This window comes from Notamacropus eugenii, chromosome 2, assembly GCF_028372415.1.
Source record: "Notamacropus eugenii isolate mMacEug1 chromosome 2, mMacEug1.pri_v2, whole genome shotgun sequence".
Classification (NCBI taxonomy): Eukaryota; Metazoa; Chordata; class Mammalia; order Diprotodontia; family Macropodidae; genus Notamacropus; species Notamacropus eugenii.
The window spans coordinates 449,143,798-449,163,734 of NC_092873.1; the positions used below are offsets into that span (position 1 = coordinate 449,143,798).

Sequence of the window (19,937 nt, forward strand, 5' to 3'; positions counted from 1 at the left end):
GTGTGTGTAATATTGAAAGACATTGTGCTAGGTACTCAAAAATAAATGAGGCATGGTCTCTGCCCTCAAGGACTGCGTAAACTGGTAAACCATTTTTAAAAGGCACATATAGAAATAAACACAATAAAGCCTACATAATAAATACCATGCATTGGGGTGGAGAGCTGGCCATCTTTTCTTTGTATCTTTAGTTTTCTGCTGTACATTTTTAATTTTGTTCTTTCTCCCTCCTTTCTCCCCATGCAAAGTATAGATATATAGATACACACAAACACACACACACACACATATGTATATGCATACATATATAGACATATATTTTCTCTAACTTTCTCTAACAAATTCTGCTTCTGATCTTTGTTTTTAACCTTTGTGCATATCTCTCAATTCCTATCCTTCCTAATTCCTCTACTTTACTTCTACCCAATACCTTGCCCTCCTGTTACTTAGCCTCCTCCACTCTAAAGATCCCTCCCTTATCTTCCTGTTCCCATAAATCTAAACATCCTTCTATACCCCCCTTTGACCTGTTCCTTCACCCTCATCTATAGAGATCCCTCCCCTATCCTCTCTCCCCATCCCCTTAGCATTTCATTTCCTCTCTTCCCATCCCCTTAGCATTTCATTTCTTCCTGAATTTAGAAAACTTTTGTACTCTTCTAAATATATACATGTTATTCTCTCTTAAACCCATTCCCAAGGAAAATACCTTTCCAGAACTGTCCTCCTTCCCTTTCAAATTCCTCTTGCACCTCATTTGTATAAAATAATTACTCTTTTTAGCTGTTCCTAAATGGTTTTATTTTTTATAGTTCTATCATACTCAGGTCTATCCCACTCTTTCTTATGAACCACGTAATTACTGATAACAATTTTATACATACATTTTAGATACATAAAAAGCTAACAGTCTGTCCTTATTGAGTTCCTTATTAGTCTTTGATAGGCCCAGGCTGAACAGCCGCTCTCCCACCTTTCCCATGAGATCACCTTCTGCAGTTCATACCAGCATCTCACAGGCTTACTGGCATCATGGATTGGAGGCTCAGACTGCCTTTCTTGCTATCCGTGCCTGGAGTTAGACTCAGAAGAACAGTCACTTATTAGTCCCATAGCATCTAAAAATGGAAAGTTCCAATAACCAGGTTTCAGATATGACTATAATTTCACATTGGCTAAGGAATATCTTGTGAGACAAGTCTTAAGTTGCTTACATGCCTTTCTATCCATGTTCTAGTTCCTGCTTAAATAACAATCATAAAATCAAATTTACCATTAAAACTTTAACTTTTCCATCAATGCCAAATTTTACCCAAAGTTACCTGCCTCTAGGAAACTTAGACTAAAATTCTTTTCCCCAAACTAAAGATGCCTCTGATTTAGTCTCAGTAATTAATTCAATCAATTGCTTCAATACTAATTGTTTTTACATCATTTTTTAACATGTCCAATTTTTCTCCCCATCTCTCCCCTCCCTCCACCCTTTAATACCTTGCATACGGAATATTCCTTTCTTCAATGTACCCTCCCTTCTATCGCTCCTCACCCTTCCCTTATCCCTATCTTCTCTCTTTTCTTGTAGGGTAAGATAAATTTCTATACCCCATTACCTATGCTTCTTATTTCCTGGTTATATGCAATAAGAATTCTCAACATTCATTTCTAATATTTTGAATTCCAACTTTTCTCCCTCCCTCCTCATCCCCACTGAGAAGGCGAGCAATTCAACGCAGACTAAATATGTGTTGTTTTGCAAAAGACTTCCATAATAATCATGTTGTGTAATACTAACTATATTGCCCTCTATCCTACTCTATCCCCTCTTCTTTTTTATTCCCTCATTTGACCTTGTCCCTTCCCAAAAGTGTTTATTTCTAGTTACTCCCTTCATTTGCCCTCCCTTCTATCATTCCCCTCACCCCACTTGTAGCCTCCTCCCCTACTTTCCTGTAGTATAAGGTGGATTTTCATATCAAATTTAGTGAGCATGTTATTCTCTCCTTAAGCCATATGTGGAGAGAGTAGTTTCACTTTTTCCCTCTCCCCTTCTTCTTTTTCTCCTCCACTGAACAAGAATTTTCTTTATCTCTTTTATGAGTTATAGCCTGCCCCATTCCATTTCTCCCTTTCTCCTCCCAGTATTTTCCTCCCTCACCTCTTAATTTTTATTTCATTTTTTTTTTGTGGATATCATCTCTTCTTATTCAACATAGCCTGTACTCTCTGTCTGTGTGTGTGTGTGTGTGTGTGTGTGTGTGTGTGTGTGTGTGTACAATCCCTCCATCTACCCAAATACTGAGAAAAGTCTCAAGAGTTATAAATATTTTCTTTCCATGTAGGAATGTAAACAGTTCAGCTTTAGAAAGTCTTTAATGAGTTCTCTTTTCTGTTTACCTTTTCATGTTTCTCGATTCTTATGTTTGAAAGTCAAATTTTCTATACAGTTCTGGTCTTTTCACCATGAATGCTTGAAAGTCCTATATATCATTGAATGACCATTTATTCCCTTGATGTGTTATATTCAGTTTTGCTGCATAAGTGATTCTTGATTTTAATCTCAATTCTTTTGACTTCTGAAATATCCTATTCCAAGCCCTTCAATTCCTAAATGTTGAAGCTACCAGATTCTATGTTATCCTGATTGTATTTCCACAATATTTAAATTGTTTCTTTCTAGCTGCTTGCAGTATTTTCTCCTTGACCTGAGAACTCTGAAATTTGGCCACAATATTCCTAAGAGTTTCTCTGTTTGGGTCTCTTTCAGGAGGTGATTAGTGGATTCTTTCAATATTTATTTTGCCCTCTGGTTCTAGAATATCAGGACAGTTTTCCTTGATAATTTCATGGAAGATAATGTCTAGGCTCTTTTTTTTGGTCATGGCTTTCAGGTAGTCCCATAATTTTTAAATTGTCTCTCCTGGATCTATTTTCCAGGTCAGTTGTTTTTCCAAGATATTTCACATTATCTTTTATTTTTTCAAACTTTTGGTTTTGTTTTTTAACGGCTTGGTTTATCTCATAGTCATTCATTTCCCTGAACTCAATTCTCTCTTTCAAAGAACTATTTTGTTCAGTGAGCTTTTGAACCTTCTTCTCCATTTGGCTAATTCTGCTTTTTAAAGCCTACTTCTCCTCATTGGCTTTTTGGACCTCTTTTGCCAGTTGAGTTAGCTTCTTTTTAAAAGTGTTATTTTCCTCAGCATTTTTTTGGTTCTCCTTTAGCAAGCTGGTAACTTGCTTTTCAAGCTCTTCCATTGCCTGTCTAGTTTAAGTTCACTTTGGAAGCCCTGGAGGCGGGGGTCTTAACTTCCTGTGACAGTAAGCCTTGTTCTTCCTCATCTGAAAGGATGGGAGAAGACACCTGTTTACCAAGAAAGTAATCTTCTATGGTCTTATTTTTTCCATTTTTTAGGCATTTTCCCATCCAGTTACTTGACTTCTAAATCCTTTGTCAAGAGATTAGAGTTAGCTGCTAGGTTCCCCTGGGCTTTGGGTGGGGGTGGGGCCATCACTCAGGCCATTTAGATCAGCTGCTCTCTACTTCCAGAGGCTTTAAGCTGAGCAACCTAGACAATGGACCCAGGTTGCTTCCCAGCCACCGTAGCTGCAGGCAGTCTGCTGCCACTGCCTCAGCCATTGCCTGGGGCTATTGCTGGAGAAACCCCTTCCCTTTCACCCAGCTGGGAAAGCCCTCCCACACTGACCTTTGGAGCTTTCTTTGTTGCTTGTGGGTTGAGGTATCTGGGACCCTCCCTGTTGGGGATTCTGCCCTGGAGGCCTGTTGTGGTCCTGTTCTTCCCCATGCTACATGGCCAGGGCTGGGGTCAGCTTTGCTCAGCGTTCACAGTGAGATAGACCTTTCCTGTCAGCCTTCCAGGTTACCTTTGGCTGAAAACCTCTTTCTCTCTGTTCTATGCATCTGTTGCTCTAGACTTTGTTGAGAGTCATTTTTTACAGGTATTTTGTGGGCTGTGGGGGAAACACTAAAGTATATGCATCTTTCTACTCCACCATCTTGGCTTGGCCCCGTAGTTGCTTCTCTTATGAGATATTTCACATTCTTGTCTATTTTCTCATTCTTTATATTTCATTTTATTATTTCTTGATCTTTTATAACTTTATTGGCATCCCCCTGGCGAATTCTGATTTTCAAGGAGTCATTTTTTTCCTTAAAATTCTGGAACTCCTTTTCTAATTGGTTGATTTTCTTTTCACAATCTTGTTTTTCTTGAATTATTCTTTTATTTTTTTGTTTTTTTGGTTTTTCCTTAATCTCTTTCATTTGATTTTTAGTCTTTTTTAAGTTCTTCTACAAAATCTTTTTGAGCAGGTGACCATTTAACCTTACTCTTAGGGATAGAAGAGGGTTTTTCTTGCTTCCATAATCTCCTCAGAAGATGAACTCCAGTCTTCTCTATTCGCATAGTAATTATGATTGAATTCTTTTTGCTTTTACTCTCTTGCCCTGGCAAATGGGGGTTGGTACCCTGTCTTCAGATCCTCTATCAGTTCTCTGCACTGGCATGAAACTAGAAGCAAGACCTCCAGCCTCCTGTAACTGCCCACACCCAGCAGCATCCCTACCTCACTGCTTCTGCACTTACCAAGTATGTGCTAGTTCCTTCTCACCCACATCGCTTCTCTCCAGCATAGCTGGATCTGGTGTTCTTTGTCAGCACAGATTCCTTTGATCTTCCCAGGCTCAGATGCTGAACACCCTTCACTGTCCTGGGGTAAAAGTTTCTTCCAGGCAGCCTCCCAACCCAGCTGATCCCAGGGCTGCTTGTTGTTTAAGTAGATTTAGGACTTAGCCTGGAGGTATTTGCTCTTCATGGGGACCAAATCTCATCCTGAGACTTTTCTTCAGATCTTCTCTGATTGTCTGAGGAGGAACTCTGTTCTGCCCCTACTCTTATTTATTTTTACAATTTGCAGAAATGGGTTGCTATATATTTTGAATTCTGCTGTGCACATGATATTTTTTTCTCTTCTTATTTTGTACTTAAGTTTCAATATTCAAGTTTATAATGTTTCTTTTTTCATGTATTTAAGTTTCAATAATTAAAAAAAGAAAAAAGCACTAAAAAGAAATAAACAATAAGAAGTAGACAATGATAAGTTCATAAGAGAGGTACAAAGTACAAAGGAGGGAGAGATCACTTCTGAGTGGCAATGTCAAGGGAGACTACAGGGACAGGTTGACGTGTGCTATTATCTTAAAGCCATGGTATATTCTATGTAAGTATGGAGAACAGTATGATCAAAGGAACTAGATGTAGGAAAATATGGGATTTAGTAAACAGCACATAGTTCATTCTAGCCAGAGGGGAAAAACATAAAATCATACAATTTGAGCTTGAAATGCCCTCAGATAACATCTAGTCCAACTCCTTCCATATACAGATGAGGAAACAGATTGCTAGAGGGATGAATTGACATATCCAAGATTTCACTAGTAGTAAGATTCAAACACAGGTCCTCCATTTCTAAATCTTGCATTTCCCATTATATAACACTGCCTCTCTTGATAAATACCAGGAAATTCTATTAAAACTGCTCACCTCCCTACTGCTACTTGAAGGAGGGAAATAGCTTGTCATAAACTTATTAAGACAGCCCCTTGAAATATGGATGAAGTTGACTTCTCTCTCTCTTTTAAGCCATTCACTAAGGAGGTCCTAACCTATACTCCCTCCCTTCCTCTCATTACACAGAGCCTGAAATCAATCTATGGTTATTAATTTGGTACAAGGTTCTGTTGCCTGCTTTTACACCATGTTAGATAACCTTTCTTAAAAGGACATGCATTAGATCCATGGAATATATCTCTTTCAAATCCATTACCCACAATTTTCTACTGCCCTCAAGATCAGGTGTCTTCATTAAAAAGCCCATTCCATGGCTGTATAGCCAAAGCCCCCTACAATCAGTAAGAGAGAAGGTAGACATGATTCAGCATTTAGTGTGTCCTTAAATGTTCCTGAAATCTGTTTCCCAAAGCAAAGGCTGGTCCACTGACAGCTATACTTAGCCTTTATACAGTCCCTATAGATAAGTACATCCCAACCTCATTACAGAGTTATCATCCAGAGCCAAGCACTCAAAATGTACTATGCATGAAGCAAGTGGCATTTCTGTTCCCAAATAATAAGTAAAATATGCTCCATCATCAGTAAGGCAGGCATTAGAATAAACAAATTGGCAATGTTACCTTAATTGTACAGTACACAGTAAATATTGAGCCATGCATTCTACAGCTCCTAAATAGTCATGTGTATTGTCAATTTAGCAGACATCTGCCTTCGTGATTTCACTGCCTAACTACCATTTCTTAAATTCTAACTAGGGGGAAAAAAATGCCTGATCCACAATGTCTGTCTGAAGATGAATTGGTGATAAAGAACCCGTGTCTGAGTATGAGCACAGCAGGTTGCAAAACACTCAGCCTTTGAGAAAAATGGCTGAATACATTTACTATCTCCATGTATGTGTTCCCCCCACCATACTACATTATATCCTGTATCATAAGCGGTCTAAAGCACAACTCTTCTCTGATAAGATGCATGCCTTTATAGCATTGTTAGATGTGGGGTATGAAGGATGTGACAATCAACTGTCAAAATAAAGGGCCCTTGAGAAGAACATTTCAGTTTTTAAATGGCTTTCTCAAACAGGCCTCTCACTTCCTAGAATAGCCTTGCAAATAGCCATTCATCTGAAATAACCATTTATATGATGCCAGGCAAGTAGAAAAGAATGCCGATTTCATTAGTTCCACTGACTCTATGCCCAGCAGAAGGAGAGTACAGTTGTACAAAAATAAACCTTAGGAGCTGGTAAGATGGTGATACATGAAAGGTTTGCAGCGCTGTGGTGGGGTGCATTTGGCTCTACTGCAGTCATTAACATAGTTTGGGTAGTCAGTTCAGGACTACTGACATTAGAAAGCTGTCAAACAGAGAGGCTGCTAAGACTGAATATCTTTCCCTCATATGTCCTTAAAACTGATGTATGCATTTATACTTCCCAGTGGAATGTGGGAGAGAGAGGAGAAAAATTTATTGAATGGACTCAGGAGATCTCTTCGAGAGCTTTAGAGATTTCATAGAAGTACAGAGAACAGGATGAGTGAGGAAAGGTGGGAAAGTGGGAAAGTGGGAAAGTATGCTGTAGTTTATAATTTGTTGCACTTAATTTATTATTTACTAAGTGGTAACTTAATGGCCCAAAAGGTTCATATGCCTTTATATACTACCATACCCTAAATAGGTATATATCCACAATTCTAGTTAATTTCTGCAGTTTACAACAATGGAACAAGCATTTATTCAACGCATACTACATGCGTGGCTATGCTAAGTACAATGGCTGCAAAAACAAAACTGAAAAAACACACAACTACCTTTAAAAAGTTTGCTTTCTACTGTTTGTAGAATATATTTGTAGTAATTTACAAATGATAATTTGAGGAAGACACAGAGAATACTAAAAGCGAGGTGGATGAGGAAAGGTTCCCATAGATAGAACATGAATTGACCTTTGGAGGAAGCTAAGAATTCACAGAAGAAGAGATGGGGAGAGAGTTTTCCAGATATGGAAGAGAGCTGGGGCAACACACAGAAACAGGAGATGGAATGTTGACTTTAAGAGATAGGAAGTCAGTCAGTTTGACTGGAATAGTATGTGAAGAGGAATAATGTGAAATAAATCAGAAAAGGTAGGTGAAATCAGAAGCAGTGCAAAACCATACTGTGAGGGCACCACTGCCCACCTGCTTCAGCCCTGTTACCATTACCATTAACACCACTTCTCTTTTTCTCCTTCTTCTCTACCTTCACTACCCAATTTCTCATTCCGTTTTTCCTTCTCTTTTCTTATCTGTGTCTCTAAGCTGATCTCTGTAAGTACTACTTTCAATAATATATGTCACCACGCCTTATCATCCCACAGAAGTTTCATTGAAGTGTAAGAGGTATGTGGCACATGCCCAGAAGATTTAAGATGGAGGAATCCACATAGAAGACACCGGAGAGATAAGAGGATGCAGACATGGACATTCTGTGTTGGCCTGCCACATAGTTGGAAGCAACTTCTTTCCATTAGCTGTGTAATCAGAATTCCCTGCATCTTTAAATTGAATCAGGGTCTGTCTCTGTCTGTCTCTCTCGACTTGTATCAAGTGAAGGACAGAATGTGTAACACCACGAAGTAAGTGGAGAAACACCTAAGAGATACTTTCCCTCCCCTTAGGCCCAATGACCAGGAGAAACAGTCTTGAGATTTTGACCTCATTGAATTTGTCCTTTTCAGTTCTGTTTATGGCAATTAGAGTACCTGAACTGGGACCTTGAGCCATGGGGACCTTGGAACTAGGATTCCAGGGCATATGTTGCAACTAGATTAGTAGGGAAACCCTGAGAAGCAATGTTCCTAGGAAGCAACTTGGTGGGAAGCACTCCAATTTGGTGTGACTAATTCTATATAGGAACTGAGTTAAATTGTGAACCTATTCCCCCAGCCCTCCTCAGAGACCAAGGTGGTATAAGGGGTAGTATGTCCCTAGGTTAGGAAGAGGGAGAAATACTTGTATGTTTGCTCTTATTGGAGTAAATATTTGAAGTAAATATTTCTTTGTAAAAAGTAATCTGACCATTAAATAGTTAGATGGAACAATTATGCTTGAGCTCTCTAAAAATTTAGATGAACATAGTTAGTGGAAGGTAACCAATGGCAGAGACAAGATGATTGGGGGTGGGGGCAGTCTAAACCCTTTAGGGTACTGTGATACTCTGGGGGTGGTCTGGAATGTAAAACACCTGGCCTGGAAAGATGGAGGAGAGAGTCAAAGTTGCTCAAGTCCTTTCCTAACTCTGCTATCAGGAATCCCCCAAAGAACTGAAAACCTTCCTTTAATTCTTTAAATGTCTCTCAGAAAAAAATCTAGCTTCTGGGCTATGCATTGATCATCTAGCTTTCCAGTTACATGTCTGATTCTCCTTTTCCCACCATAATCATCTCGGCTCCAATTTCTCATAGTGAAGTCTTCATTGGTAATTTCTTGTAGCCTGCTTACCCTCACCTTGCACTTTTCCACTGCCTTTTAGATCACCTGAAACTTTAAGTCCTCTAAGATTTAACAAGCATTTTTTAAAGTGCCAGTTCTACATCAGGCACTGTGCTGGATGCTCAAACTAAAATGACGAAACTAAGGCAGTCACTGACTTCAAGGACCTTGTATTCTACTGGTTTCCATGATTTTCCAGAATCCACCATAATATAGCATCACCAGAAGAATATAGGTACTATAAAGATGGTCTTTTATAATAAGCAGCTTAATACTATTGAAGGGGCTATAGGATTCCCAAATGCATTCCAGTCCAATCTCTTTTTTATATGGCCATGTGTAGTAATGACTATTATTGGTAATACTAATATCTATTGTCTATATAGCACTTTAAAATTTGAAAACCACTTTTAATCGCACAATAACCCTGAAAGGTAGTTGCTTTTGTTATCTCCGTTTTACAGATGAGGAAACTGAGACTGAGAGAGGGTAAGTGACTTGCCAGGGTCATATAGCTAAGTAAGTGTCTGAGGAAGGATTTACTGAGCATCTCCATGCCCTTAAAGTATTTCCTTCGGCAGTCTAAAATCTGATCATTAAAAATTGGTTTCTTTAAAGTAAAGGCTTTTTAGTCATTAAGTCTCAACCAATAAAATGCAAATATTCCAGAGAATGAGAATACTTTAAGCCTTAATAATCATTATCATCTAATACCCTAGCAAGAATTAAGGTCCCAAAGAATTTGTTGTTTGGTTGTTTCAGTCATGTCTGACTCTTTGTGATCCCATTTGGGGTTTTCTTGGCAAAGATACTAGAGTGGTTGACCATTTCGTTCTCCAGCTCATTTTACAGATGAAGAAACTGAGGCCTACAGGGTTAAGTGACTTGCCCAGGATCACAGAGCTAGTAAACTCTGAGGTCATATTTGAACTCAGGTCCTCCTGACTCCAGGCCAGCACTCTATCTACTGTGCCACCCAGCTGCCCAATAGGATATGTAAGACCAAAAAACTCAATGCAGAAATATGAGGTAGGTAAGAAGTGGACACACAGAAGTCCATGTGAAGACTATCTACCTGGTTTTAAACAACTTGTAGGATCTAGTACTGTGACATGGCAGACAAACTTAGACAATCATAAACTATATTAATAGAGCAATAGTAACTAAGAAGCAGCTAAGTGGGGTGCAGTGTATAGAGTGCTGAACTTTGGGTTGGGAAGACCTGAGTTCAAAAAGAGCCTCAGACACTGGCTATATGACCCTGTGGACCACATATTGATTTTGAAATACACAAATTAACATTATCTATATTATATTACATTATAAATGATAACATATATTATTTCTACATATACCTATATTTTTTTTGTTTAAAAATTTCCTAATTACATTTTAAGCTGGTGGATTTGCAACCTATGGACTTCAAGTCTGACACCTCTGAATTAGATTACCTTTGGACCCCAAACTCTAGGTTTATGCTTATAATTATTATTTTTAAAAGACAGATTTAAAAATGCTAGTAAACTCATTTTAATCAACGATCTTTCCTTCCAGCTAAATATATCGTCGAAGGTTTTAATAAACTAGTCAAGATAAAAAATATAACAGGAATCAGATTCTATTTCATAATATCATCAAAGTATGGTCTAACATCCTTGAATCTTTGTTCTCTTCTTTCCGCCTTTCCATTTACCAATCAGTGTCACTTCTTATGGCACTGTGCACTGGTCTGCACCAATAAACAGCAATTGACAAATGCAATTGAATTATTAAAGTTCTTATCTTCCCATTATTGTATTATGATCTCTAACAACTGGTTCTGTAGATGACATTTAAACAAGGTTGATGAGAATCTTAAGAATCATAACCTGTGAATCACATTCTTGAGGCTTTTGAGAAACTCCAGTAAATGTGGATATGAGTCAAGTAGTATAATCCAAGACAAAAAAAGCACCATTACATCTCTCTCATGAACATCCAGACAATCCATTTTAAATTTGTCATTTTATTACCATTATTATTTTTATTACTATTAAACATTCTAACCATATAGTAGAAGTGAAATAAGAATGTAATCTCCATCTACAATTGTGTATTGATACAAAAAAACTGAAAAAAGGCATTATAAATATAAAGGAAAAGAAACAATTGAGTCCTTCTGCCCAAGAGCTTTTAGAGGCATTGACCTTCATTTGTGGTTTATTCAAGGAAGCCATTCATTTGCAGAATAGTATGAGATTTTGACCAAGTGGGACATTTACATCACAGTTAGGAAGTTAGGGTTTTGATGCATATCTGATAAAGCTGGTTTGCTTCCTCCCACTACTTTGCTTTCTAGTCACTTCCTTTAGATGCTATAACAGATATAGCAGCTAAAGCATTCATTATGTATGCTAAGCACAGTAACATATATATAGCAAGTGTTCAATGCGTGTTGTTAACAACAAGAGAAAAAGTTAGGTGCAATGGGGAAACTTGCCAATGACGTCCCAGTGCCCAGAGCATACTTGGATTTGCCTTCCTGGTGGGTTATACAGCATAGATGCAGATATTATCTATCTGGTTGCAATCCATCAGATGGAACTTTGTAATCCTGTTTCCAGATGTGTAAGGCTGAAAAGGTGGTAATATGTGGTGATGGGAAAAAATCTAATTGGTTCTGGAACCACAAGAGCCATTGACTCAAAAACTGCTAGGTCATAGTGAGCATACAAAAGGGACAACTTGATGACCTCTCAGTGTCTTTTACTCCCTACCAGTAAATGAGGCAAGTACTGCTGTGAGCTTCCCAATGGGAAATTGTTCTATCTTCCACCTAGATATCATGTGTCTATGAGCACATTCTTTCATGTTTATTCTTCCATGATTTTAGGCTAACAAGCATCCTGAGGTAGAATCTTCCAGGAAGCAATTTTGTAAGTTCAAGAGATCCGGAGAATCCATCCAAAGGTCCCACCAGTGGACAGAGTCAGTAACAGTGGCCACCAGAGTGGAAATTACTGACAACAAAGAATACACCTGTAGGCAGCTGTGGAAAGACAACAACCAGAGGACAGGGGAAGTTTCATGGATTGTGACCCCTTATGACAGAAAGAAGTGCTGGGTACAAACTTTAGAAAAGTTCTGATCCTTGGAGTCCAGAAGAGAATAACATCTCAGAGGAACCTCATGAAGATTTCATGAAGGGAGAAAAGGACTTCCCGTTCTAGGAATCAAGAGGTATCCTTTCGTCATGTATGTTCTCTATGCAAGTGACTTACCACCATACTTTGAGCCCAATCTCTCAAGGAATCTTGTGTATGTAATGGGAGAGTACGGTATCAGGTTCGAGGAGGAATATTTATAACTACTGTTCTATCTATACCTTTACAGGAAACCCCAACATAAAGACTATGGAAAAATTCTATAAATACTAGAAGAACTCCCCTTAAGGGAATCAACCACATCTAAGGAAGCCCATATAATCTGAAACAGCTCTAAATTATTAGGAAAGGTTGTGGGGGGTTTTTTTCCCTTTGACATTCAGGCCTACATTTGCTTCTTTTCAACTTCTATCCATTGTTTCTCATTTAGTCCTCTAAGTCTAAGTAGAATAAATCTTATCCCTCTCTGAGGGTCTGGCCCTTAAAAACTTAAAAGTATTAAGTCCCCCATAATGTAACTCAGTTGATTTTGATTGACAACAGGGAGTACACCATTAGGGACTGAAGTGCAACAGGACTAGAACCCTCAATACCTCAAGCCCCAAGGGGAAAGATAGGCATTGACTTTTGGGGCTCCACCCTGCCATCGTAAATATTAGTTGGGTAAATGGCTCCAGAAGGAGTTATATAAAAAATGAAGTACTGCACCATTCCACACTCACCCACCCTTTTACATAATGAAATATATATATATATAAAATAAAACAAAAATTAACTTATTTTTCAACATAAAGACTATGGAAAAATTCCATAAAGAACAAGAAAAAAAATTTAAAGAACATATTGTAATCCTTAGAACAATAGTTTTGGAGGTGGAAAAGATATCTGACACCAGTTAGCCATACCCCCTAATTTTATAGAGAAGGAATTTAGGTTTGGGAAAGTTTAAGTGACTTGCCCAAGGTCCCACAGATATTAAGTAGTGGCCCTAGTATTTAAACCAAGGTCTTCTGATTCCACATTCATCACTCTTTCCGCTGAACCAAATAACTACATAAATTAACTCTGAGCAAATGTCATTAGTAACTACTTGGTTGATTAATTCCATTCTATTCAAATCCATCATCTCTTGACATCATGAGAGCAGTGAAAACCAGGTGCTCAAAGTGTTTATCATTATTTCTTATAAATAGCAAGGTGTTTTTAGAGGTTTCAGAATCATACAATCAAAGTTGAAAGGAAACACAATGGCTACCCAATTTTTCATACTTGAAAACCACAATACATTCAACAAATGGTCATCCAGAGTTTCCTTGAAGACCTCCATTGAGGTAGACCCATACTTTCAGAGAGCAATAAATTGTCCCCCCTCCCCACATCAAGCACAAATTTGCTCTTCTGCAACTTCTACTCATTGTTCTTCATTCAGGCTTCTCAGTCTAAATGGACAAAATCTAATCCGTTTCTGGGTGCTAGCTCTTAAAATACTTAAAGACAACTACAATGTGCCCCATAAATCTAATTTACTTCAGTTCTTTTAGGTTTCTTGTCCTCTTGCATTGGTTTTCTTTTTATTTCGGTGTTGGGTTAATTTAAGATTTCTTGAAATAATTATATTATTTTGACTCTCCTCAACTGAAACTCAACTATGAAGCAGAGCAAATTTTAATTTTTAAATTAAACAAACTTTTATTAACCCAGTACTCCAAGCTATTGACAACCATTTGGACAAAAATTCTGTCAATCAGCCTGTTCACAATACTTTGCAAATTTGCGTCACTTATAAATGTAACAAGCATGTCCTTTAAGCTCTCATTCAAGTCAGTGAACTGTGTAATCATCTAGCCACATTCCTCTATCTTGTTCATAAAAAAAGAAAACAAGGTTCTCTGATGTCCCTTGAAGATCACCCCTTCCCCTTCTAAATTTTTACAAACTATAGTGTTGTAGGAAAGCTTCCTGGATCTGAAGTCAGAGGATGTAAATTTCAATCACATCCCTGCTACTTACTACCTGTATGGACTTAGGAAAGTCATTTTTTATAGGTCTCAGTTTACTTATCCATGAAATAAATTAGTCAGATTAAATGATGTCTGATTGTCATCCCATCCACCCTGAGTAGTAATCCTATATCTTCTTTGATCTTCTTTTTTTTCCAGTATAACAAAAGTCCTTTTTGTTTTTCTCAGCTTTCCTTTCCAGTAAGCTCATTCAGAGTTTTATACTCTTGACAATATTTTTACAATAATGCCCAATGATTTTGTATTCCTCTTTTGTTACCTACCCTTGCTATTATCTTGTGAAAATATGTTTTAAAAATATAAGTCGACTCACTATACATCCTCACTGGTCTTAGAATCATAGAATTTGAGAGCTGCAAGGGGCCTCAGTAGTCACCTAGACCAATTCATATGAATGGATTCTGCACTACAATATACCCTACAAATCCAACCTTTGCTTAAAAAGTTCCAAAAGAAAAGAAAAGCTATAAGATTGGGGAACCCACTAGCTCCCAAGCCAACCCATTCCAGTTTTAAAGAGCTCAGACAATTAAGAAGTTTTCCCAGAAATCAAGTTTAATTTGATTCTGGAAGTTCCATCTTGCAAGTTCCTGGGTTGAAACAAAACAAATTTAACCTGTTTTCCACATAACAGACCTTCAAATGCTTGAAAACAGCTGTTATATTCCAACCCATCTTCTCCTCTCCATGTTCCTTTAACTGATGTTCATATAGGAATTTACATTCCTGGAATTAACATTCTTGGAATTAACATTTTGTACCATACTGGTTCCCTTCTCTGGAAATTTCTCAGTTTATCATTATTCTTAAACTATGGTACTTAAAACTGATCAAGATGCTCCAGATGAGGTCTGAGGATAGAATACAGAACAAATAATGGCATATGAATTCCATATGGCATTTGATTCCATTCCCGGAAGCTAAGTCTTTCTTCATACAGCCCAAGATTGTATTGTCTTTTTTGGCTGTCACATGACCCTACTGGATCATATTAACCTCACAGTCTACTAAAACAAGACTTTTTTCAGACAAACTACTATCTAAAGACTCCTTCCCCATCTTATATTTCTGAAGTTCCCAAGAGTAAGTATTTTACATTTATGCTTAAGAAATTTTTATTTTATTTGACTAAGTTCTCTAGCCTATCAAAAGTGTTTTGGCTAGCATGTTAGTTTACTTCCCCAGGTTAGTATCATCTTCCCCAGGTGATGCCAACTACATCTTTATCCATGTAACATTTAATATTGCACTGTGCACTTATTTTTATTAGTAAATTTATTTTTTCAATGAATAAAGTGTACTTCACTGTCTCTCCCCCCCCCACCCCAGTCCCTTAGCTTTAGAAAGAAAGATTAAAAAAAAAAAAACTCTGTTACAATCACATATACATGAACACAACAAATTCCCCCATTGGCCATGTCCAAAAATAAGGTGTCTCAGTGTGCATGTCATCACTTCTCTAGCAGGAGGTGAGCAGTATATTTCTTCATAAGTCATCTGCAAATATTATGTTGTTATGTTAGTCAATGTTCCTAAGTCTTTAAAAGTTATGGTAAAATGTTATAATATAAATTGTTCTCCTGTTTATATGCTCATTTCATTCTGCATCAGTTCATGTCTTCTCAGGCTTCTCTGAAATCAACCCTTCATCATTTCTAACAGCAGAGTAGTGTCTCATCACATGCACATGTCATCATTTGTTCAGTCATTCTTCAGAGAGGAAGAAGGACCTCTTCTCTATCTTTGACCTGTTTGGGTTATACAACAAGTAGTGACATTGCTGGGTAAAAGGATAAGCACAGTTTAATGGCTCTCTGGACACAGTCCATTTTTTCTTCCAGGGCAGCTAGACCTACTCACAACTCGGCCAACAGTGTATAATTTTCTCTTTCCTCATAGCCTCTTCAGCATGCTGATGATTTATGTAATTGTATCCTGTACCCTACAACTTCAGTTTTTAGTTGATTCTCTAGGGTTCTCTAATTGAACCATCATATCATCTGCAGAAAGCAACTGTTCTGTTTGCTTATTCAAGTATGTGTGTGTGTATACATATATATATATATATATCTATGATTTGGAATCATCAGCAGAAAGTTGGTAATTAAATCCATGGGAGTTCAACTGATGAGATCACCAAGTAGTTGTAAAGGGAGAAGAAAAGAGGGCTCAGGACAGAATTCAGTGGTTCTGAATTTATAGTTAGAGGGGCATGATCTGGATGAGAATCTAGCAAAGGAGAATGAGGAGTAGTCAGATAAATAGCAGGAGAACTATGAAAGAATGATATCTCAAAAACTTAGAGAGAAGAGAGTATCAAAGAGGAGAGGGTCATCAACAGAGTCAAACACTAAAGAAAGTTCAAGGAGAAAGAGGATTGAGTCACTTAAGAGATCACTGGCAACTTTGGAAAGAGTAGTTTCAGTGGAACGATGAGGTCTAAAGCCAGATCGTTAGGGGTTAAAAAGAAAGTGAATGGAGAGAAAGTGGAAGTTCTTATTAAAAGCTTTATCAAAGAATTTAACCACAAAGGGCAGAAGAGATATACAACCAAAGTTAGTGGGAATGGAAGGATCAAGTGAGTTTTTTTTGAGGATGAGAGAGACATGGGCATGTTTGTACACAGTGATCTCAGCTCTGTAACCTATCATATTGATTTTTCCATTTATGATGTTGAGCTCTTTTAACCAATCATAATTTATTCCCTGCCAACAAAGTTCTGTCCCTTGATCTGCACTTCCCTAAAAACTATAAAAAGGATCATTATTCCCCACCTCCAGATCTTAGCTTTACTAAGGAAGCTGAGATCCTGTTTATTGGTAAATTTACACTTTACTAATAAATTGATCATCTTCAGAATGTTGTACCTCAGTTTGCCTTATTTTGACCTAAATGAGACCAATGTCCCACCTAAACCATTGAGGTAAGAGCTATGAGTCAAGATGTAGGCAGTATTAGAATGGAAGACCTGGGAGACTATATTATCAGGAGAAAAACAGATTTCAGTGATAGCTAGAAGATGAAAGAAATAGGATAAGAAAAGACTTTGGATGAAAGGAAGTGCTTTATTTGTTTTGTTTGGTTTTTGCCAGAGCGTTCAGCGAAAGGGAACTTTGATTGGAACTTTGAAGTGAGCTGGTTTAGGACAGGGTGGGGAATCTGCAGCCTGGAGGCCACACGTGGCCTCCTAGGTCCTTGGGTATGGCCTTTTCATGGAGCCCAAGTTTTATGAAACAAATCCTTTTATTAAAGGAATTTGCTCTGCAAAGTTTGAATTTAGTCAAAGGGCTGCACCTGAGGACCCAGAGGGCCAAATTTGGCCTTGAGACCTCAAGTTTTCCACCCCTGGTTTAGGAGGATTAGAATAAGCATTTGGAAGATGTCCTATAGCACTTGATAATCACTGGAATGTGTAAGGTATGAGTGGGTATGAGAATGTTCAGTCTTGAGTAGAAGGCACTCTTCTTCCCCATAGAGGGAGGTCTGGAGAGACTGCAGCATGAGATAGAAGTTGTACGGTCAGATGGTTAGTCATCTTCCTCCAAAGAGTAGCTGATATAAAGACTGAAGATTAGGTAGAAAATGGTGCAGCAGAAGATGGAAGCTGAGCCTGCATAGAATGAAAAAGGAAGTCCCACTCCCCATTTACTTTGCTCTTTCCTCAAAGAACATATGCAGCAGCAGATGGAAGGCCTAAGGTCAAAGGGAAGGTTGTTCCTCCTAGAATCAGAGGTTCTCCACATCATGATTGAGATATCAGGTTAGTAGTAGAAGATGGAAATTGCCTTGTGCTGGTACAGATGGAAGTAGGACCAGACTGACCCTTTGCATCCTTTCCTCAAGAACATAGGCAACAGGAAATAGAAGGCACATGGTCAGACGAAGTTCTGGCTCCTCTCCTCACCTGAGGTTGAAAATGGGGGAGGCACAGTAGGAAGTCATGGTAGGAGTAAGTCACTTAGGGGCAGGTAGAAATCATTCAGTAAGCCCTTTGCCATTTTCCCTCAGGATTCATACACAGAAGATGGAAGGTATGCAGTCAGTAAAATATCTGGCTCTTCTTCTCACCTGAAGCTGGAGATCAGGGGACACTGCAGGAAACTGAGTAGTAGAAGTAGGTAACTTTCACCCATTTTGTTTAGTTTTGGAAGGTTCTTTGTTATGTTTTAGATAATTGTCCTGAAAAGACCAGTATTCTGTACTACATTTACCTCAGTACTTTCTCCAGGTCCTAGGACTTTTTAATACTGGTGCAACCCTCTATAAACATGGTCTCCTTCCACCATTAATGAGTTCCTTCCTGGGTCTCCTTTTTCAGGACCAACCCAGTCTGGTCATAGCTCATTCTTCTCCCAGTTGAGCTCTGACACTGTAGACTTGGGCACTATATGTCAGCTATCTTTTTTGCCTTGGGGATTCCCTCGGTACCTGATGGAGTCTTCTCATACTACATCATCTCTCTACCATGCCAACCCTCTTCTCCCATTGGTGAATTCCTTCTGGGGCCTCCATTGTAGAAACAGATCCAGGTCATCCATTCTTCATTCTTCTGACTCTCCAACTTCACCCCTTGCTCCACCTGAGTACCTTTTTTCCTCCTTCCCCTTTTTCAGCCCCCTTTTGAGCATTGTCTTACCCTATCAAAATACAGGTTCCTCGGAGCTCTCTTTCTTTTTGCCTGTATTTTGATCTCCTCTTCTTAGCACAGTACCTAGTTATCATAAGTGCAAATTCCTATTGCCTTGCCTTTATCTTCTCCTGTCATTCTTCCCTTATTCCTCTAATGCTTACTGGGTAAACTGAATAATTTCTCTCCTGATAGCTTCTATGGTTCTCCCACAGTACTCTTTGGAGGACAAGCAGCTCCTTCCTCCTCATAGCCTCAAACTCCCTCTTCTTTGTTAGATAATTTGTGCTTTCCTCCTTGATGGAATTATTTCTCTTTATATCTTAGGCTATTCATTATTAAAAGCTTCTTGTCCATCCTAAGTTACTTGTCTTTATATAAGTTTAGTCCATAGGATTCTAAGTACATTTTGTCTGAATATTTATAAAGCCTTTTCAAAATATGGGATAAATATCAAACTATTCCTAACTTCTTTTTCTCTATCACTAATTCTAAGATGGAGTGATCATTCTTCTTCCCCCTTTCCCCACAAAGATTTCATCATTTTCATTTCTGCAATAAGTGTCTTTTGTCTAATGAAAATCAGATGCAGAATAGTATTTTCCCTTATTGCTTTTTTGCACCTTTTAAAGAAAGAAAATTTTAACCCATCTGAGAATGGGGGGGGAGAGAGAGAGAGAGAGAGAGAGAGAGAGAGAGAGAGAGAGAAATCCAGTAGATTCTACAGAGGTGAAAATAATCAGTTTTTTGAACTGAAAAAGACTTAGAGATCATCTAGTCCAAACCCTTCATTTTACAGATAAGGAAAATGATCCCCAAAGAAGTTGTGTCTTTTCAAAGTTAGGCAAGAAATAAGTAGAAGAGTTAAGATGCAAACAGGTTACCTGACTCCAAATCAAGTAGTCTTTCCACTACTCAGCAATGTAAATTTATAGAATAGAGGTTATTCTTTGTGCAGCCCTGGAAGGATTACAATCCCATGTCAATGGGTCACCCAAAATAGCAAACTCAAATGAAATAGAACAGGAACAGTTGTAACATTCCCTTGAAACATTTGAAAGCTACATTGAAGTTACACATAA

At 38.2% G+C, this 19,937-nt stretch overlaps 1 long non-coding RNA gene across 1 annotated transcript in view; it reads left to right on the top strand.

Annotated features, from left to right (window-relative positions):
- Positions 1-19,937, top strand: part of LOC140529569 (uncharacterized) — a 41,303-nt gene that overhangs the window by 16,426 nt on the left and 4,940 nt on the right. The window contains exons 4-5 of the long non-coding RNA XR_011975595.1: positions 11,937-12,283; positions 18,237-18,342. This is a non-coding gene — a long non-coding RNA (uncharacterized lncRNA). The remainder of the gene's footprint in view (positions 1-11,936; positions 12,284-18,236; positions 18,343-19,937) is intronic.